The sequence below is a fragment of the Diabrotica virgifera genome, chromosome 7 (assembly GCF_917563875.1).
Source record: "Diabrotica virgifera virgifera chromosome 7, PGI_DIABVI_V3a".
In the NCBI taxonomy this organism is placed as follows: Eukaryota; Metazoa; Arthropoda; class Insecta; order Coleoptera; family Chrysomelidae; genus Diabrotica; species Diabrotica virgifera.
The window spans coordinates 197,332,273-197,353,261 of record NC_065449.1 but is presented as its reverse complement, the minus strand read 5'-3'; the positions used below and the strand labels follow the sequence as shown (position 1 = coordinate 197,353,261).

The following is a 20,989-nucleotide window of genomic DNA, read 5'->3' as shown; positions in this document are numbered from 1 at the left end:
GTGAGAACTGGTAGAACACACTGGTTAAAAGCTATAATTTTAAAATAGACTGGGACCTTCATTTCAACACGCCTCTTATTTTTCCAAATGCAGACCAACTTAAACTGCATCATCATTCTGGCTTTACAACATTGCGTGGATCCTAGCCTCTTTAAGAATTTCTCTAAAATTTTCCATAACCATCGCATTGCATTCCTCCGATAAGTACGTATTCCCATATTTCTGATGCCTTCATCGATGTTACCAAGGAACCTTGTTCTGCGCCTTCCTCTTCTTCTCTGACCAATGGGTCTATCAAGGAGCATTTTTCTAGCTTGGTCAGTTTGTTCCATCCGCATTACATGCCCTACCCACCTCGGACGTTCTATCTTAATGTATTTTATGATATCTGGATCCTGCAGTGTTAGCAACACTGGAAAGTGGAATCATTGTGCCATGCTGCTAAATCATATTCCTTTATTCTGGTACAGTAGAAGTATATATTATCTAGTTTGATTCGTTAGCCTGTTGGTGACGTCTTCCAAGTACCGTTCTGCAACTGTTGCATTCGACATTTGAAATTCTACTCGTCAATGTTGAGATCCTAAACCTATTCTTCTGAATAGCTCAGATGTTGTCTGGCGTTAATCTTATTTCCTTGGCAAATACACATATGTATTTTTCCACAACTTTTATAAGTGATTGGTATTAGCTCATTGGCACGAGATTTGTCATCATCTGTCATAGTTCGAATAATTTCGCATCTCTCTCGTCAACCCTGACCCCCCGGAGGAAGTGTAGTGGTCGACGTGATGTCGTATATTGTCCGTCTCCAAAGATCTCCGTCTCTGGTCATTTATTTTAACTCATGCATAGGTATTTTGAATATTCCTGTAATTTGATAGATCCACCTTGTAGGGGATCTTCCTCGTGATCTTTGGCCTTCCACCTTGCCTTGTATAATTCGCATACCTGTGGTCGATTCTACTTTCTGTTGTTACTTCTAAGCAAGAGACTTTTTCCGTTGTGTCAACTGCTTTGTGGAAGTCAACAAAAAATTCAGTCACATATAAATTACACAAAAATGATTATTACTAATGACTAATAACCTTAGTAATTGAGGCTAATAATTGAAATAAAAAAATTACCATATTTTCGCAAGGTCTGTATTATTTGGTTCCACCCACACGAGGCAAAGTAATATACCTGCCACTGAAGTACTAAAATTTATTAATAATGTCACACAAAAAAGTGTTTTAAATTTATTGAAATATCGGTAGCGTCTAATCCATGTTAAAACCAGAGAATTTTTTAAACAATTAGTTATAGACCAGTAAATGACCGTCTTGGAGTGTAATGTTACTCGTCACGACGGATTTGCTTGATTATTTCATTCATAGGAGATTCTGACCAATAGAAAGCTACAGAAATCTAAATTTAACTGAATTTTTTTTAATGATTTTAACTTCCAATCGTATAGTAAGATATTTGATCGTGTTTAATTCTGTCCAATCAGATTAAAATTATACTGAGAATTATCTACTGTAGAAAATTACCGATATAATTTTTTTAAGTAGATTGTTTCTGTTTAATGGCAACCAGTTTCCTAGTTTTGACAACTGTCACATTTAAGACAATATCCATAATTACGTATTAAAAACAATCTTACGAATATCACACGACAGTAAGAATAAATAAGAAAATAATGCTTCATTATTACTCAAATTTGTTGTCATTGGGCAATAGCCACTCGAGCCCTGCGGGCTCTCGTGTCTATTGCCAGACAACAAATTTTCGAAAAACTGTCGCATTATTTTCAATTTATTCTCACTCTCTTGTGATATTATACCCGATTATTTTTTAATGATTTTAACTTCCAATCGTATAGTAAGATATTTGATCACGTGTTTAATTCTGTCCAATCAGATTAAAATTATACTGAGAATTATCTACTGTAGAAAATTACCGATATAATTTTTTTAAGTAGATTGTTTTTGTTTAATGGCAACCAGTTTCCTAGTTTTGACAACTGTCACATTTAAGACAATATCCATAATTACGTATTAAAAACAATCTTACGAATATCACACGACAGTAAGAATAAATAAGAAAATAATGCTTCATTATTACTCAAATTTGTTGTCATTGGGCAATAGCCACTCGAGCCCTGCGGGCTCTCCTGTCTATTGCCAGACAACAAATTTTCGAAAAACTGTCGCATTATTTTCAATTTATTCTCACTCTCTTGTGATATTATACCCGATTATTTTTTAATGATTTTAACTTCCAATCGTATAGTAAGATATTTGATCACGTGTTTAATTCTGTCCAGTCAGATTAAAATTATACTGAGAATTATCTACTGTAGAAAATTACCGATAGAATTTTTTTAAGTAGATTGTTTCTGTTTAATGGCAACCAGTTTCCTAGTTTTGACAACTGTCACAACTGTAATGCTTCATTTTTATTCAAATTTGTTGTCATTGGGCAATAGCCACTCGAGCCCTGCGGGCTCTCGTGTCTATTGCCAGACAACAAATTTTCGAAAATCTGTCGCATTATTTTCAATTTATTCTCACTCTCTTGTGATATTATACCCGATTATTTTTTAATGATTTTAACTTCCAATCGTATAGTAAGATATTTGATCACGTGTTTAATTCTGTCCAGTCAGATTAAAATTATACTGAGAATTATCTACTGTAGAAAATTACCGATAGAATTTTTTTAAGTAGATTGTTTCTGTTTAATGGCAACCAGTTTCCTAGTTTTGACAACTGTCACAACTGTAATGCTTCATTTTTATTCAAATTTGTTGTCATTGGGCAATAGCCACTCGAGCCCTGCGGGCTCTCGTGTCTATTGCCAGACAACAAATTTTCGAAAATCTGTCGCATTATTTTCAATTTATTCTCACTCTCTTGTGATATTATACCCGATAATTTTTGATAATTTCCCGTCGTCAAGTATATTACTTCAGATGCCCTTCGTTGCTATGAAAAAATACATTCAGTGACATTAATGACAATTAATGTTTTAAAAATTATAAAAGTGATGACTTTCAACCGTAAAATATTTATAACAACTGTGTGTTTAATTGTACTAATTTGTACTTACATAAATAAATTACAATAAAATTTTGGTTTTGAAAAGTTTTATTCATGAAATAATTGCAACAAATTGCATTCGATCTCTAAAATTAATATAGAATTTTAGAGCTCTTGTGCAATTACTACTGAAAATTTGGCTTTAGGTTCCTCTTTTCCTCTACTTCACTTTTGGAGTTAGCTCAGGGTTGCTTTTACTTGGGGGGGGGGGGGGGTGAAAGCCACCCCTTCTCGGGGCGAAAAAACATACGTTCAAAATAAGTCTGGAAATTGATAAACTGACTACAGTAAAACCTCGATATAACACGGACTATATTGAGAGAATGGGGTGTCCTTTACAGCCGAAAGTCCGTTATATAAAAATAAGTTTAAAATAAATCATTTAGAAATGTGTCCTCATTATGCTATAATAATGAAAGTTTATTGAAATTCTTTGTAAAATACAGTTTTTAGGGTCCACGGGGACCACCAATGTTTCCTGGTATGGGCAGGGTTAAGTATGTATAATACATACATATTAGCAGGACTTTTTTAATTTTTTTACATTTGACCGGTTTTTTGTCCGTTATATCCGGAGTCCGTTAAATAGAGGTCCGATATATCTATTTTTTACTGTAATTCTAAGCAAATTTTATTCTGTAGAGCGATTTCACTAAGTCAAGAGCTATTTCGAGTTATTTGCGAGTGAAAATATTCATTTTTTTTTATTTTAATGGCATGGACTTTATGTCATTCAGCCAGTCACAACATGAGTATTAGTGTCATGTGTAGTGTATATGTTGAGTAAGTGTCTTGTTACTTTGCAAAGTCGACGTCATTGTCTTTGCAAAGAGACGCTAATTGTATCCGAACGTCTGCGGTCCCTCTAGTGAGTTAATTTTTATTTAATATTCATTTTCAATAAATAAACCACGTTTTTAGAAGATTTTTTACAAATAACTCAAAAAGTAAATATTTTAACGAAAAAATATTCTTAGCAAAACTGTAGCTTATAAAAAAAATGATGTACCTATATATGAAGTCTGTACTCCCAGCAGAAGCAGAGTTGTAGTTGGTTCTTATTCGTCAAATTCCAAATCGCATATTTCAACCTGAAATAACCAAAAATGAAGCGTGTTTTGGGGATTGAGAAAATCACCCGCCAATTAGCATCCCGAATAATGAAATTAATCGTTACCGCTTTGCTATTTACTTTACTTATGTATTGTTTATATGATCTGTCCGTTTTACCGGTTCATAGTGCTTATTTTTTAAAGGGTTTGTAGTTGAAAGGGTCTGAACGAGTCACTAATCACGACTGTATGCAAACTTTGAACAGCCATATCTGAACCAATTTTTGTCTTACAGAAAAACAAAAAAATCTAAAATATTCACAAAAGCAAAACCTACATTTTTTTACTTTTTGAGATTTTTCGTACCTCTGGTATTTTTTAAGTTATATTGAAAAAAGGCATTTTAAAAATGTAAAAAAAATTATTTTAAAAGCATTTTTTTTCAAAAATGAGCAATTTGATCAGGTGAAACTTACAGATAATATAAACAATAGAATAATTACAGTATATTACAATTAAAATACATTATTATCTATATTAATTAAAATTAAATTAGAATTAAAAATATTAAAATAGATTAAAATACAGTAAATTGTACAGCGGTAACGATTAATTTAATTTGGGATGCTAATTAGGGGGTGATTTTCACGATTATTTTTTACCAAAAGAAAAGGTTCATCTTTATTTTTAACATAACTTGCTTAGTTTTGATGCTAGAAACTTTTATAAAAAAAAATAACGTTTTTTTAATATCTTTCTTTTAAATAATAAAATCTAAAATTTTGATGAGTTTTCCCCAAAAAGTGCTTCATTTTTTGCTTATTTCGCGTTGAAATATTCGATTTGTAATTTGACGACTAAGAACCTGCTTTTCATGGGCTACAACTCTGCTTCTACTGGGTCTACAGACTTAAGGCATACACTGTTTTTTTCGTTTTTTTTATAAGCAACATTTTTGCTGAGAACATTTTTTTTTATAAAATACTTACTTTTTGAGTTATTTATTTGCGAAAATCCGTCTAAAAACCTGTTTTTTTTTGTAGAAAAATAAACAATTTTAGTCAAAAATAACTCGAAAAGTATTGACTTAGTGAATAAACTCTATAAAAGTTGCTTAGAATTAGTAAGTTTATCCATTTCCGAACTTATTTTGAACGTATGTTTTTTCACCCCAGAGGAGGGGTACTTTCATCCTCCAAGTAAAAGCAGCCCTGGGCTCAAGTCCAAAAATGAAGTAAATCGTAAGAAGAACCTAAAATCCAAATTTTCAAGCAAATCCATCGTGACTACGAAAACTACACTCGAAGATGGCCATTTACTGGACTAAACTCCCGAGCATTTTTTAAACAATTAGTTAATAAATTATATAATGAGCAGTAATTAATCCGGTATGTGTTTCTAAATTTAAGAATTTAACGATAATGTTTTCGATCATATCCGTAAAGTTGTAGCACCTTCAAGGTTAAGACTGATTTTAATCTTTGCTGACCTCTTCTGTATTTTTAGGATTATTTTTATGTTTATTGGTGCTATAAATGTATACATCGGAAAAATATAGATATATTTGTAATAATAATAGAAATAGGAGAATACAAAAAATATATAATATACAGTCTTTTAGACTTATTTATAAATATCTCGCGGAAAATTTGAAGGACTTCATAATCGTTCAAAAAACACAAAACGTAGATCCCAATGTTCTCTAGAGAGAGAGAGAGTTGTAGTCATCCATCAGTATGTACATACATGTAAATACAACTTGTCAAACAGACGGTGATACTTGGCGATTTTGTCCATTTGCGTAGAAAAATGAGTGCAGAAAAATGGGAACGCATTCGGTGAATTCTGTTATTTACTGTTGACTGCGTATCGTAAGTGGAGCCTAATATCAATACGACCAAGTATCATCGTACATTTGACAAGCTGTATCTTAAGATCGTCATTCTATCTCTTTTGGGGTTTCTTTGTCTTCCTCTCGAGTGTTACCATAATATGACTATTTGACAAAATGGCTACAAATTTCCATTTAAGTTTTATCAACTGCTACTTAACATTGATCACTTTTATTTCTTCTCTCATCCATTCACATTTGCGACTTATAATCTGTCTGCTTTCTGATTTCTCTATTTAAGGTTTGATTAAGCATCCGACGCTCTGAAAAGCACTAAGGATTATGAGAAAGAAGAAAAAGAAGTTTGATTAAGTTGTCCTATTTATTATCGTTGACAATCTTATTCTTAGATCAGAACAAGACTCTTTTTAAGTTCAAGAAACGCAGAAAGAAAATTTTGACACACAAGAAAGACAAAGGTCCAAGGGAAAACATGTAAAAAAATCATACCATGACATGATGTTGAGCTTTCATTGATAGCCTAGAAGAACCTTCAGTTGAAGCAGCAATAATAGAAAATGTGAGGAGCCACAAAAAAGAGGCTCAAAGAAAGCAGTCTTAATTAAAGTAGAAATAGAGAAACCAATTCATCATAGGGACAAGACAAAGTAGTATGCGGAAAAGAAAATAGTCATCAATGCAACACTCTAAAATAGGCTGTGACCAATATACAAAAGACAAATAAAGGGTTGGTATGTCTCAAATCTTTCTAGTTCTCCATTACTGAATGGCAATCTATTGTTACCACCCACTATGATTTATCATATAAAAAGACTACCGATCTGGTAGTCGAAGCTTCAATAAGGTGTTAAGTAAATTAAGAACAAAAATATCACAAGGAAAAAATTCCTGTACTGGCTGTGTATACCATAAATCACAAAAAATAAAAACCTTAGTGTAAAAGGTATATTTAAAATCCCTAAAAAGGGCTGTATCACAACAAAACGTTTTCGGAATCAATACAACATCATCAGTGTTATCACAGGTTTACATGCTTTAAGCCACCAAAATGTACGGGTAAAAACCCTTAAATTGATTTTAAACAGTTGGGGTTACATTATGGTTTCCCAACCAAAATGGTTGATGTCATGTGATGTCAGGGGTTAATCCGGAAATATTTTTAACATCCTTTAAAATCGGATAATATAATGTAACCCCAACTGTTTAAAATGAATTTAAGGGTTTTTACCCGTACATTTTGGTGGCTTAAAGCATGTAAACCTGTGATAACACTGATGATGGAATATTAATTCCGAAAACGTTTTGTTGTGATACAGCCCTTTTTAGGGATTTTAAATATACCTTTTACAAGATAAGGTTTTTATTTTTAAATTAAGAACAATATTTTTATTATGTATTTAATTCAGTGATCTGGCAAAACATAAGGTCTCATACTAAAAATGATCTATTGGAAAAAATACCATAACTAATATAAAGGTACGTATCCATTACGTTGGTGCTTCGTGCTCCATGTGGTTAATACCTCTTGGTCCTTCTTCATTCTTCTGAGGTCCGTCTCATTTTGTAACTCGGTCAGTCCACAGGATTTTAAGCCTTTTCCGATATAGCAAATATCAAACTCTTCCAATTTTTTGCACATATCTTCGTTTAAGGTTCACGATTCAGCACCATAAAAAAGGACAGAGAAGATGTAGCATCTCCGCATTCTTACTTTTATAATCTGTATATAGTTATTGAACAGTATACAGGGTGTAACAAAAATACAGGTCATAAATTAAGGTACTAGTACACTTTAGAAGACCAAAAATAAGCATTTTTTCAATATTTTTTTCTCAGAACCCTTATTAAAAATTAACAACAGACTTTTTACATATTAATATCTAACTCTTAGAGAATACAGAAAATATATCTTTTTTCATTTATGCACGTACACTAATATTGTAGAGGGCGCCAAAATCGAGGCCTCGAAAAAAAGTAGTTCAGATGGCGGACAGTTAATCTCAGGATTGGGATCTCTGAAACAAAAAAATTGTACGGCATTTGAAAAAGGAAGGTCTCTTACGTGACAATTTACCACCGTTGGTGAAAAATTTCGCAAAAAAAAAGATTTTAGGGAAATTTGAAAAAAATTTGTGAAAAAATCGCCCGTTTTTCTTCAGTTTTTCGTGGTTAAAAAATATTTATATTTTATTTTTTGGTCAAATGGTGGTAAATTATCACGTAAGAAACCTTCCTTTTTCAAATGCAGTACGATTTTTTTGTTTCAGATATCCCAATCCTGAGATTAACTGTCCGCCATCATTTTTCGAGGCATCGACTTTTGCGCCCTCTACAATATTAGTGCACGTGCATAAATGAAAAAAGATATATTTTTTGTACTCTCTAAGAGTTAAATATTAATATGTAAAAAGTTTTATGTTCATTTTTAATAAAGGTTATGAGAAAAAAATTCTTGAAAAAAATGCTTATTTTTGGTCGTCCAAAGTGTACTAGTACAATCACATATTCTGGGACCAAAAATAGTTCGATTGAACCTAACTTACCTTAGTACAAATGTGCACATAAAAAAAGTTACAGCCCTTTGAAGTTACAGAATGAAAATCGATTTTTTCCAATATATCGAAAACTATTAGAAATTATTTATTAAAAATGGACATGTGGCATTCTTATGATAGGAACATCTTAAAAATAAATTACAGTAAAATTTGTGCACCCCATAAAAATGTTATGGGGGTTTCGTTCCTTTAAACCCACCCAAACTTTTGTGCACGTTCCAATTAAATTATCATTGTGGTACCATTAGTTAAACACACTGAAGAAGCACACATCTCGATAAAATGTGTCTTTTCGAAAAAAATACTAAGAGGCAAAAAAAGTTTAACTAATGGTACGCAATAATAGTTTAATTGAAACACACACAAACATTTGGGGGGGTTAAAGGAACAAAACTCCCATAAAATTTGTATGTAAACATATTAAAAAAGAAGCCGCATCTCGATAAAAAATGGCTTATCAAAAAAATACTAAGAGGCAAAAAGTTTTAAAAACATTGTGTTTAACTAACGATACCACAATAATAATTTAATTGGAACGTACACAAAAGGTTGGGTGGAGTTTAAAGGAACAAAACCCCCATAAAATTTTTATGGGGTGCACAAATTTCACTATAATTTTTTCTTAAGATATTCCTGCCAAAAGAAAGCTACGTGTCCATTTTCAATAAAAAATATCTAATAGTTTTCGATATATTGGAAAAAATCGATTTTCATTTTATAACTTCAAAGGGCTGTAATTTTTTTTATGTGAACATTTGTACTAAGGTAAGTTAAGTTCAATCAAACTAGTTTCGGCCCCAGAATATGTGATTTAATTTATGACCTGCATTTTTGTTACACCCTGTATAAAATATTAGTTAAATACAGTTTATAACTTAGCGATAAGAATTGAATTTTATATTATTATTTTTAAGAATTTCTACTCAATAATAGCATGTCAGTAGCACAGTTTTACTGGAACATTCAAGGCTAAGTTTATTGAAGAGGCAAGTTAAAAAAACCATGTATCCCCTATATATCTTACAAATTATTATTGGTAGTACGATTCTAAAGATTTATTTCTTTTTTAACATTAAAAAAACCTGATAATTCCACTATTATTATTAAATTCCAATAATAATAATGGAAAAGCCCATGAGGCGCGTTACATTTTTTACACTACTAAAAAAAAGCCAAAAAAATATTATTAATCTTGAATACCAATCTGGGCATTTCTATCAAGTTCCTTATTATTTGCTGATTCATTTAGGTAATTCCTCATTGAGGAAAGGGTTATGCGGTACAAGTTCACAAGCTCAGTGTCAAGAATGATTAAAAAGGACGGGGAAAGCCGCCAATGCCGTACCATAGCATTCCTAACCATCTGATCGTTACACAACCATTGTTTCAATGGAAAGTAGAAATTTCATCTGAATTAATGTTTGTTTGGGAAATTCCGTCGCACCGCAGACCGTGAATTTTTTCTTCGATTCAGACGTTGACATTGATATTCTGAGTACCACTAGAACACAGTAAAACCACTCCTCTGTCGGCGCTTTGATCTCAAGAAGTAATACCGGCAGTACGCAATTGGTAGTTCACCAGTGGTGGATGCGGGTTTTCCCTGTTAAAATCCGTACGTTTCTATGCGACTAGCAATGCGAGAGTGGGGCAAAAGCGACTGGGAACATTGCGCGGTCGCCATGCGCGACGACAGATTTTACTTCCAATTTTTCGGAGAGTGGTTCTACTGTCCCTGACTAGGATCTACGATTATTCTACACATTCCTCTCGTTGGACTTAATTTGTAGCAAATAGGGTTGCACAAATATTAGATACACTACCTTCAGCTCCATTCAAGAATTTTTGACCTAATCCCATATTCGCTGGAAAATCATAGTTCCTCGGGCCCTTCATCATGGTGGTATCTGAGAACGCGCTATAAGGAGCGCAAATCATCATATGCGTATATTTCTGGGTAATATTAACCTTAAATTTAAAGAATTGACCACCGTTCTCACTTAAATTAAAGCTGTGATCAATTCCAGACCTCTTTGTTCTCTCTCAAACGATTCCTCCGATTTAACCTATCTCACTCCTGGACACTTGTTAATTGGACAATATCTCACCTCATTCCCTGAAAAAAATGTGATCCATATTCCCGAAAATAGATTGAATTTATGGCAACATCTGTCCAAACTCCTACTGTTTTGGAAAAAATGGTCAATCGACTACTTGACCAGACTTCAAAATCGCCCTACATGGTTTCTTCCGCTTAAGAACCTAGAACCAAACGATCTCGTCTTGTTGATTGAAGACAGCACAAGTTCACCGTACAGTACCGTTCAAGTACCGTTTACTGCGCCCTAGCAAGAGTGATTTTTCCCGGAAAGGATGGCCGAGTAAGAGTTGTATCGGTCGAAACTAAAGATGGAGTCTTCAAGCTCTCTATTACCAAATTGTGTGCTCTACCCAATGACTATTTAATCCTTATCCGGGCAAGGTGGGCCCGGCGGGCCCGAGACGTCAATTCTTTTATCATAAACTGATAAAAAAATTTTTATTGAATTTTATGCATCACTGAATTTGTTTAGAAGTGTGTTTCCTTCAACATAGTCATGAGCTATTCAAAATATTCATTATAATTTTTGAAATTATTGCGTCGAAAGAATTTTGTCACGTAAAGGGGCAATACGGGCCTGTCGGGCCCTACTTGTATTTATACCTAAAGTCTAAATCTTTGATACAGGAGTTAATCTGGCAGTCAGGTAATGTTTTTGTGGATTATGTAAAAGACTTTTATGATTCCGGAAATCCAATAATAAAGTCTAAACGTGCAACAAACAATTTAAACATCTCTTTGATGTGAACATCAAAGAGATGCTTACAATAGGTGTTATATCTATTCTAAATGAATTGTAAAAACTGATAATGATTGTTGGAATGTAATAGTATTTTTAGGTAGGTACCTATACATATTTTGAAATAAATAATGCATCTGCTATCAGTCGTTTGATACCGATGTTAGTGTCGACAACTACTAAGCCAGTAAAATTATATTGAATTACAGTGAAAGTAGATAGTGCGAATAAAATGTCCCGAAAACCATTATCAGCTGCAGAACTGCAAGATATTGGTAATAATTTATGGGATTCCGATGATGAAGAATCTCCTGAAGTAGTTGGCATTGAAAGTGACTCTGAAATTGAAGATCATCTTTCGGAAGCAAGTGAAGAGGATGATCAGCAGGTAGTATTGAGTGATAATGAAGAAGAATGTGTAGCTACCAGTTCCCAGATTTCAGAGTGTGTAATTTTTGAAACTAAGGATGGAACTAACTGGAAGAGTCAACCACAACCGACAGGACGTATGCGATCCTGCGACATAATAAAAAGCAAAGTGTACAAAGTAATGTTAGCCCCTAGTCAAAGTGTGGATGATCCTGTTGATTCTTTTTGTTTGTTTATGGACGAAAAAATTGTGAACGAAATAGTGAAGTGTACAAATAAAGAAGCCGAAAAAGTCCTGGGGATAGAGAACTGGACATATTGTGACTCTACAGAGATATATGCCTTTATTGGACTCCTACTAACTACAGGGCACCTGAGTGTCAACAATCATAATGTAGATATACTTTGGAGTAAGTTTTATGGCCCTACTATATTTTCTCTTTTATACTCTTTTCTCAGCAGGGTTTTCACACAATAATGAAAGGCAACAACACCGTAATCTTTTTCCAGGGTATGCGTAAATACCAATCCCTCTTTTCAAATAAAATGGCCTATTAGATTTACAAAAGATTTTATTTATTTATTAATTAAGTCTTCTTTGGCTCCAAATCTTTATTACTTGTAAATAAATACTTTTTCTGCAAAAGTTTTTTTGCATTTCATTATTTTGTGCAAATCCTTCAGGTAGATCGCACCCTCGAGGTAGACCGCATATGTACTATAGTAGCACCTTTTTTTAATCTAGAGAATTTAAATTTAACTTTAATAAAAAATCAAAAATGAATATTAGAATGAACTATTTTAAATGGGAAATAAGCCACAATTTTACCAAAAAATGAATTTATTAATGTTTCGACGCCCAAGTCGGGTGTCGTTGTCGAAACCCAACTTGGGCGTCGAAACGTTAATAAATTCATTTTTTTGGTAAACTTGTGGCTTATTTCCCATTTAAAATATTTCATTATAAAAATGCCACAAGGATATAGCTTCAGAAGAACATGAATATTAGACATAATATATGGGTAAATATGAATAGTACATTAAAGAACAGTGGTGGGCCCAACGGACCCGAGTTGCCCGGTTACGTAAGTAAAATGTGTTGCCCGGATAAGATCAAGTTAGTATTAGAGAAGTTTAGTGTATTTTCTCTTAATAATGTTTGACAATAACAAGTTGATTTATGTTAAAGCCAGACAATAAGCCAAACGCGAGTACTGTGAAGTCTGCTCGTAATATCGAGGGAAAATAACGCTTTCTTGACATTGACTTGGTCCAAAAATATTAGTTGAGTCTAACTTTTCTCAACGTTTGGTAGATATTTAATAAAATTCTACCAATTGTATTGTTAAGCACTTAATTTGATGTCTGTAGCGCCCTGGAATTGATGGAGCAGAGAAGAAAACTGAAAGATAACAAAACAGAATACAAAGAAAAACAAAAACTAATTAAACAAAAAATAAAGGTAGCTAAAGAAAAATGGATGGAGGATAAATGCAAGGAATTAGAAAAGTTGAATGAAAAACATGATACGTTTAATATGTTTAAAAAAGTTAGAGAAGTAGCTGGTCTTTATTATAAGAAAACTCCACATACTATAACCGATTCGTCGGGAAAAATGATAATAGACGAACACGAAATCCGAACTACCTGGTATAATTATATAAATGAACTGTATAATGATGATAGACCCGAAGAACTGGACACTTTAGATGAAGGTGAAGGACCAGAAATACTAAAATCAGAAATACAACATGCTATAAAATTGGCAAAAAACAATAAAGCCGTTGGTCCCGACAACATACCTACAGAAATGTTAAAGCTCATAAATGAGGAAAACATTGGAATACTAGTCAAACTTTTCAATGATGTTTATTCCACTGGTGATATCCCTGAAGATTGGTTAAAGTCCGAATTCATAACCCTACCAAAAAAACAACGTCCGAAAAACTGTAGCGACTATAGAATGATAAGCCTTATGAGCCACACCTTGAAAATCTTTCTACGTATCATCCACAGTAGAATCAGAGATAAATGTGAAGAAGACCAGGATGAAACACAATTTGGCTTCAGAAATGGACTGGGAACCCGGGACGCACTCTTTGCACTAAATGTGTTATTGCAGAAATGCCGAGATCAAAGGAAAGACGTCTTTGCTGTATTTATTGACTATGACAAGGCCTTTGATCGAGTACAACATCACAAATTAATTAAAATACTAAAGGATAAAGGAGTTGATAGTCAAGATGTACGAATCATAGAAAAATTATACTGGCGTCAAACAGCGACAGCTTGCATAAATGGAAAATCAACAGAAATATGCAAAATACAAAGAGGCGTCAGACAGGGTTGTATACTGTCCCCACTGTTGTTCAATTTGTATTCAGATAGAATATTTAAGGAAGCGCTGCATAATTTGGAATGGGGTGTGAAGGTTAATGGAATTCTGATAAATACAATCAGATATGCAGACGATACAGTTATTTTAAGTGATGATATGAATGGATTACAACACCTTTTAAATGCCATTGACAGAGTGGGAAGAGAGTTTGGCCTAAATATAAACTGTTCAAAAACAAAGTACATGGTATTTAGCCGTTTGGCCCATCAAGATTCACGGTTATATGTTGATGGTCATATGATTCAAAGAGTACCCAGTTTTAAATATCTTGGTTGCCATATTACTGAACAACTAGATCCAGATAAAGAGATAAAATGTAGAATCGAGATAGCCCGCACGACATTTTTAAAAATGAGGTCATTCTTCTGTAATGATACCTTGCAACTTCAACTTCGAAAGCGCATGATTAAATGCTACATTTGGTCAGTCCTCTTGTATGGTGTCGAAGCATGGACATTAAAAATATCCACCATTAACCGTTTGGAGGCCTTTGAAATGTGGCTGCACAGACGTATTCTAAAAATACCATGGACGGCTATGCTGACAAATGTGGCAGTCCTTAAGAGAGCAAATGCTACCCGTGAGCTGCTTGATAACATCAAATATAGAAAGATGGCCTATTTTGGACACGTAGTAAGGGGAGACCGGTATAATATTCTTCAACTTATTATGATGGGTAAAATCGAAGGACGCAGAGGAATTGGTAGAAAGCAGGCCTCTTGGTTGAAGAATATCCAGGAGTGGACAGGAATAAAGAAAGCAGAACACCTATTTAGAATAGCTCGAGACAGAGACAGTTTCGCCATGTTAATCGCCAACGTCAAGGGGACTTGATAGGGCACGTTAAGAAGAAGCGCCCTTTTACTGGAATATCCAAGGCTAAGTTTATTAAGGTACCTATAGGAATAATTAAAACGATCGAAAACATCTACCAGAACAACACAATAAAAGTAAAAGTGAACAAAGAATTAAGTGACCCAATTGAAGCCGGCAATGGGATAAGACAGGGGGATTCCTTGAGTCCTTTATTGTTCAACCTGATCATGGACGAAATAATAAAAAAAGTAAGAACTAAAAAAGGATACTAAATGGGGAAAAAACAACTTAAAATAATCTGCTATGAGGACGATGCAATACTAATCTCTCAAAGAGAAGATGATTTACAACGTATGCTGCACCAAATCAACATAATCGCCAGAAAATTTAACATGTTAATTTCCTCACAAAAGACAAAATGCATGGTTATAACAGCAGATCCAATAAGATGTATATTGGAGCTGGAAGGTCAGATAATAGAACAAGTGATGTAGTTTAAATACCTAGGCATCACATTATCTAGCTACGAAAGGCTCGAAACAGAAGTGGAAGATCAAGTGAATAGAGCAAACGGAACCGCAGGTTGCGTGAATGATATAATATGGAGAAATAAAAATATCGGAAAAGAAATGAAAGGCAGAATTTATAAAACTGTCATCAGACCAATAATGACATACGCGGCAGAAATACGACCGGACACAGAGAGAACAAAAATATTGCTCGAAACAGCGGAGGTGAAAACCCTTCGAAAAATTGATGGTAACACTCTATGGGACAGAGCTAGAAGTACAGATATACGACGGAGATGCAAGGTGTATAACATTAATAACTGGGTAAGAAACAGAAGAATAGAATGGAATGGCCACATAAGCCGAATGACAACAAATAGGATAGTCAGGACAGCGAGACACGGTTCCCCAATAGGAAGACGGAAGACCACGAAAACGATGGAACGACAACTTACTAGAAACTTACTAGAGGCACATTGAAAAACAGACAGTCATGTCTATACAAAAAGAAGAAGCAGAAGAAGAAGAGAAGTTTATTGAAGAGGGAACTTAAAAAACCATGTATCCCCAATCTTATAAAATATTATTGATAGTAACATTCTAAAGATATATTTCTTTTTTAACATTGGAAAAACCTGATAATTCCACTATTATTATTAAATTCCAAAAATAATAATGGAAAAGCCCATGAGGCCCGTTACATTTTTTACACTACTAAAAAAAGCCAAAAAATATTAATCTTGAATACCAATCTGGGCATTTCTATCAAGTTCCTTATTATTTGCTGATTCATTTAGGTAATTCCTCATTGAGGAAAGGGATATGCGGTACAAGTTCACAAGCTCAGTGTCAAGAATGATTAAAAAGGACGGGGAAAGCCGCCAATGCCGTACCATCGCATTCTTAACCATCTGATCGTTACACAACCATTAATTGTTTCAATGGAAAGTAGAAATTTCATCTGAATTAATGTTTGTTTGGGAAATTCCGTCGCACCGCAGACCGTGAATTTTTTCTTCGATTCAGACATTGACAGATATTCTGAGTACCACTAGGATGTACGATTAGTCTACAGGTAATTGTTTACATATTTTCATAATAACACAATGAAAATTTTAGTAATTTTTATACAATGTTTGTTTTTAAGTATAATAAATAAACACGGGTTTTTACTTTTCTTAATTATAGTAGAAATCAGTAATAAATCATTCAGGGACTATTATTAAAAATTATATAATTTAAACAATAGATCACGATGACAGCAAATATTTATTCAGTATATAACTTTAATTTTTCTAAGCAAGAACAGGAAACTTCCTTCAAAACGACAGCGGGCAGCTTATTACTGATGACGAGGTAATCCTAAAACCTGGAAGGAATACTTCTATCAACTGTTAAACGACCAATCCAGCAGAAATACATCTAACACGAAAGTATACAGCTGAAATAGAAGACGAATACCCGACATACGAAGAAGTAACCAGGCAATAAAAAATTTAAAAATAATAAGGCACGAGGTAGCGTTGGTATACCCGCAGAGTGCTTAAAACACAGACGTGAAGTATTGCACAGTTCTATATACAAGCTAATTCAAGACATTTAGCGAGAAGAAACAATGCCAGCTGAATGGAAAGAAGGGGTTATTGTACCAATCAACAAAAAAGGAAACAAAAAGCAATGTATTAACTACCGGCGAATACCACTCCTAAATACCACCTACAAAGTGCTTGCAAACCTCCTTAGAAAGAACCAAAACATACACAGAAGAAATCGTTGGGGATTATCAATGCGGATTTAGACCGGACCACTCTACTATTGACCAGATATTCACAATAAAACAGATTATGGAAAAATGCTGGGAGTTTGATCGTGAGCTTCAACAGATGTTCATAGATTTTAAACAAGCATTTGATAGAGTATGCATGGCTAGACTGTGGGCAGCGATGCAGGAACTTGGCTTTCCAAAAAACTAGTCACTATGATACGAAATTGTATGGAACAGTTACGATGTAAGCGATGGTAAGACTCTATGGGACAAAGCTAGAAGTACAGATATACGACGGAGATGCAAGGTGGATAACATTAATAACTGGGTAAGAAGTAGAAGAATAGAATGGAATGACCACATAAGCCGAATGACAACAAATATGGTAGTCAGGACAGCGAGAGACGGTTCCCCAATAGGAAGACGATCAGTGGGAACACCACGAAAACGATGGAACGACAATTTACTAAAGGCACATTGAAAAAACAGACAGAGTCATGTCTATACAAAAAGAAGAAGAAGAAATTACGATGTAAGGCGAGAGATGGGCAACAAGACTCGGATACACTTTCACCACAATTCTTCAACTTAGCTCTGGAACACATAGTCATAAGTGTAAGAATCGAAAACCCGACTACCGTATTTCACCGAGAGAAGTATTTCACCCGTACTAGAAATTCGCAATTAATGAAATCGAGTCATCTCTGAAACATAAATAAACGTACCAGTTTTCGGATTTCTAAATAGTTTTTTTTTTGAAATTTTTTGTAAACGGTGTATTCTATCGACTTAAAACAAGAGTACCTTTTAGTTCTAAAATACCTTACAATTTAATATTCCAGAGTCAAAAATACTTAAAAATTAAAGATAAAAAAGTTATGCGATAAAATAACGGTTGCCCTACCCAAAACGGACGCCTATGACCGGTACAAGAAATTCGCAATGCGTGGAATCGATTTATCTCTGGAAGATAAATATGTGTATTAATTTTTGTTTTCTCAATAGAAGCGTTCTTGAGTTATTTAAGAAAAACTAATTACAAACCGCCATCTTCAAAGAGCTCTAGCTCCCTTAGGAAACATTTTCGGACTAGGTGAATTGGATTAAAATATCTTAAAATTATCTGAGGAATCTCCTGTCTTCGTTTGTCGGTAGAGTTTCTGGACATCCTGTGTATACAAAAGAGTGAGAGTAAATTGATAATGAGACAATTTCTAGAAAACTTGTTCTATGGCAATAGATACGAGAGCCCAGAGTGCTCGAGTGACTATTGCCGAATGGAAACAAGTTTGAGAAACAAATTGGAGCATTATTTTCTTATTTATTCTTACTGTCGTTTGATATTCGACAGATTATTTTTCAACACTTACATACAAAATTCAATTCTTTGTAAATAGACATTCAGTGACATTTATCCCAATTATGTGATACACATTTTTCAACTTATCATATATTTTTTATATAAATACAGTTTTATTCATGAAATAATCTTACCGAAGTAGTATATGGTGCGAAGAAAGAAGGTATCTAAAGAAAGATAAAGAAAAGTCTGAATAAATCTTTATGGAACATCCATAAACTACGTAGTAAAAATTTTGGAGTTTTTAAACCCTCCCCCCCCCCTTCCGTCGTAAAGCGTCGTTTGCAGTTGACCCCCCTCATACCGACGTCGCAATTGCAACTCATGACCCTCCATGTTATTCCTAGATGTTTAAAAGTTAGCTCTCAAAGTTTATTAACGAATGTATCCAAATCAGTATTACTATGTAGCTCATTATTCTCATTAATATCCGCGTAATCTCTCTGTACAACTAATAATTAGCTTTATAGAGACAAAAGACATAAAGACAATACTTTTATCGGAGTTCCTATGCTTTCTTAACTGCATCATATAAATCTTGATACTTATTTTGTTGTGATTTCAATGCCATTTCTTTTATTAAGTATAAATAGATACAATGTACTAACTAAATACAATAGAATATTTTATTTCTATTCATTCTTTTAGAATTTTTTTAAACAGAGTATTCAGTAAATAAGTGAACAGTTTAATAGTTATTGCTTTCCAGACGTTGTTCTGAAAAGAACTACTTGTTTAAAGACATAGGACAATGTTTTATTGTTTGTTATTCTGTATAAAACTGCTAGCAATATTATTAAGACAGTGAGTGATAAAAACGAAATGAAAAGTATGCGATAAAAGTAATATACAAATTCTTTTTCATTCTAAAATAGGGTATATTTTTTATATTCGTGAACTTCAAACACGTCGGATGTGCACTTATGGCCCCCTCACCCCTGTCGTATACCGTCGTTATAAGCAAAGTCTCCCCTCCCCATTTTCAACGACGTAGTTTATGGATGTTCCCTTAGTAGATTTGCATCAAGATATTTATTGTATCTACTATTTGTAATGGAACAATCGATAACCATTAACCTGATAAGTACTTTTCCTAAGAGCAATACAATTAGAACAAAAACAAACGTGTATTAAATAATGGGAACTGTGAATTGAGCATGCAATGAAAAAAAAGTGAATGAGATTTTGCTGCTGGTTAATTGGAATATTTTTATTCGTATAAAACCGTTAACGGATGTTGGAAACGTTTATGCATGGATTAAGAAAAATGGCGAAACAATTACAGTGGAATAAAGATGAAGTGTTATGACTCATTTTAAAATGCATATTTTTCCAATTTCTGAAAATTAGAAATGCGATAACTACAATTTCATTAATTGTTATTCAACTAAGACGAAATAGTAAGAATAATAAAAAAAGGAAAATGTAAACGACAATAATACGGCGTGTGACAATGTCCAGCAAGGTATTTAAAACAAGTAAATTGAAATATTGTGCACAATTTGGAAGATAATGAATAAGAAAAAAATTCAAACTCGAAGGATTATTCGAAAAAAACTGTTGACAGATTTAATATACAAAAAGCTCACACATTAGTTAAAAAATTGAAAAAATCTAACACATTCGTTAAAGAAAAGCGTGGGGCGAAAACCGTTTATTCGATGAAGACGCGCCCCACGCTTTTCTTTAACGAATGTGTTAGATTTTTTCAATTTTTTAACTAATGTGTGAGATTTTTGTATATTTAATCTGTCTAACAGTTTTTTTTTCGAATAATCCTTCGAGTTTGAATTTTCTTTTATTTGTTGCTTTTTAGTTGACTTTTTTTATAATATTTTTAAATTTAGTCACTCGTAACTAGAGAAAAGCGTTTCTTAAAAAAGATTTTTGAAGTTATACTTCTTTACCGGCGATAGAGGGTGATTTTTTTATACGTTAAAACCTATCAGCCCGGCGCATGCGCATTATAACTTTGTTCTGATTGGATGTTCAAATGACATGTCAAAAATTATCCGATATGGCAGCTGTGGTTTGGAGGTAAAGGTAAAGGTAAACAAATGTATTAGTTTTATTGTTGTGCGGACAGAAACAAAAAAGTTTATAATATTGTAGTGACTTTTAAATAGTTTTTAAAAGCAACAGGTACGTAATAATTGTTAATGTATCATGAGTAAAAACCTACCTATTTGATCTGCCAAAATACATAGTATGTAATACTTTTATTTATATAATTTGATTACCATCAAAATTTCTATCAATATTCACCTAATATATTGTTTTTTTACTCCATGTTTTGTTGTATTTTTTCAATTCTAAATCATTTCAATTCAAAATTAAAATAATTTGATCAATTTTCAAAATATCAAAATATCACAAGTTTAATCCGT

At 33.3% G+C, this 20,989-nt stretch overlaps 1 protein-coding gene across 3 annotated transcripts in view; it reads right to left on the bottom strand.

Annotated features, from left to right (window-relative positions):
- LOC114329052 (probable ribonuclease ZC3H12C) overlaps positions 1-20,989 on the bottom strand; it is a 184,130-nt gene that overhangs the window by 79,078 nt on the left and 84,063 nt on the right. The gene's annotated exons all lie outside the window — the stretch shown is intronic.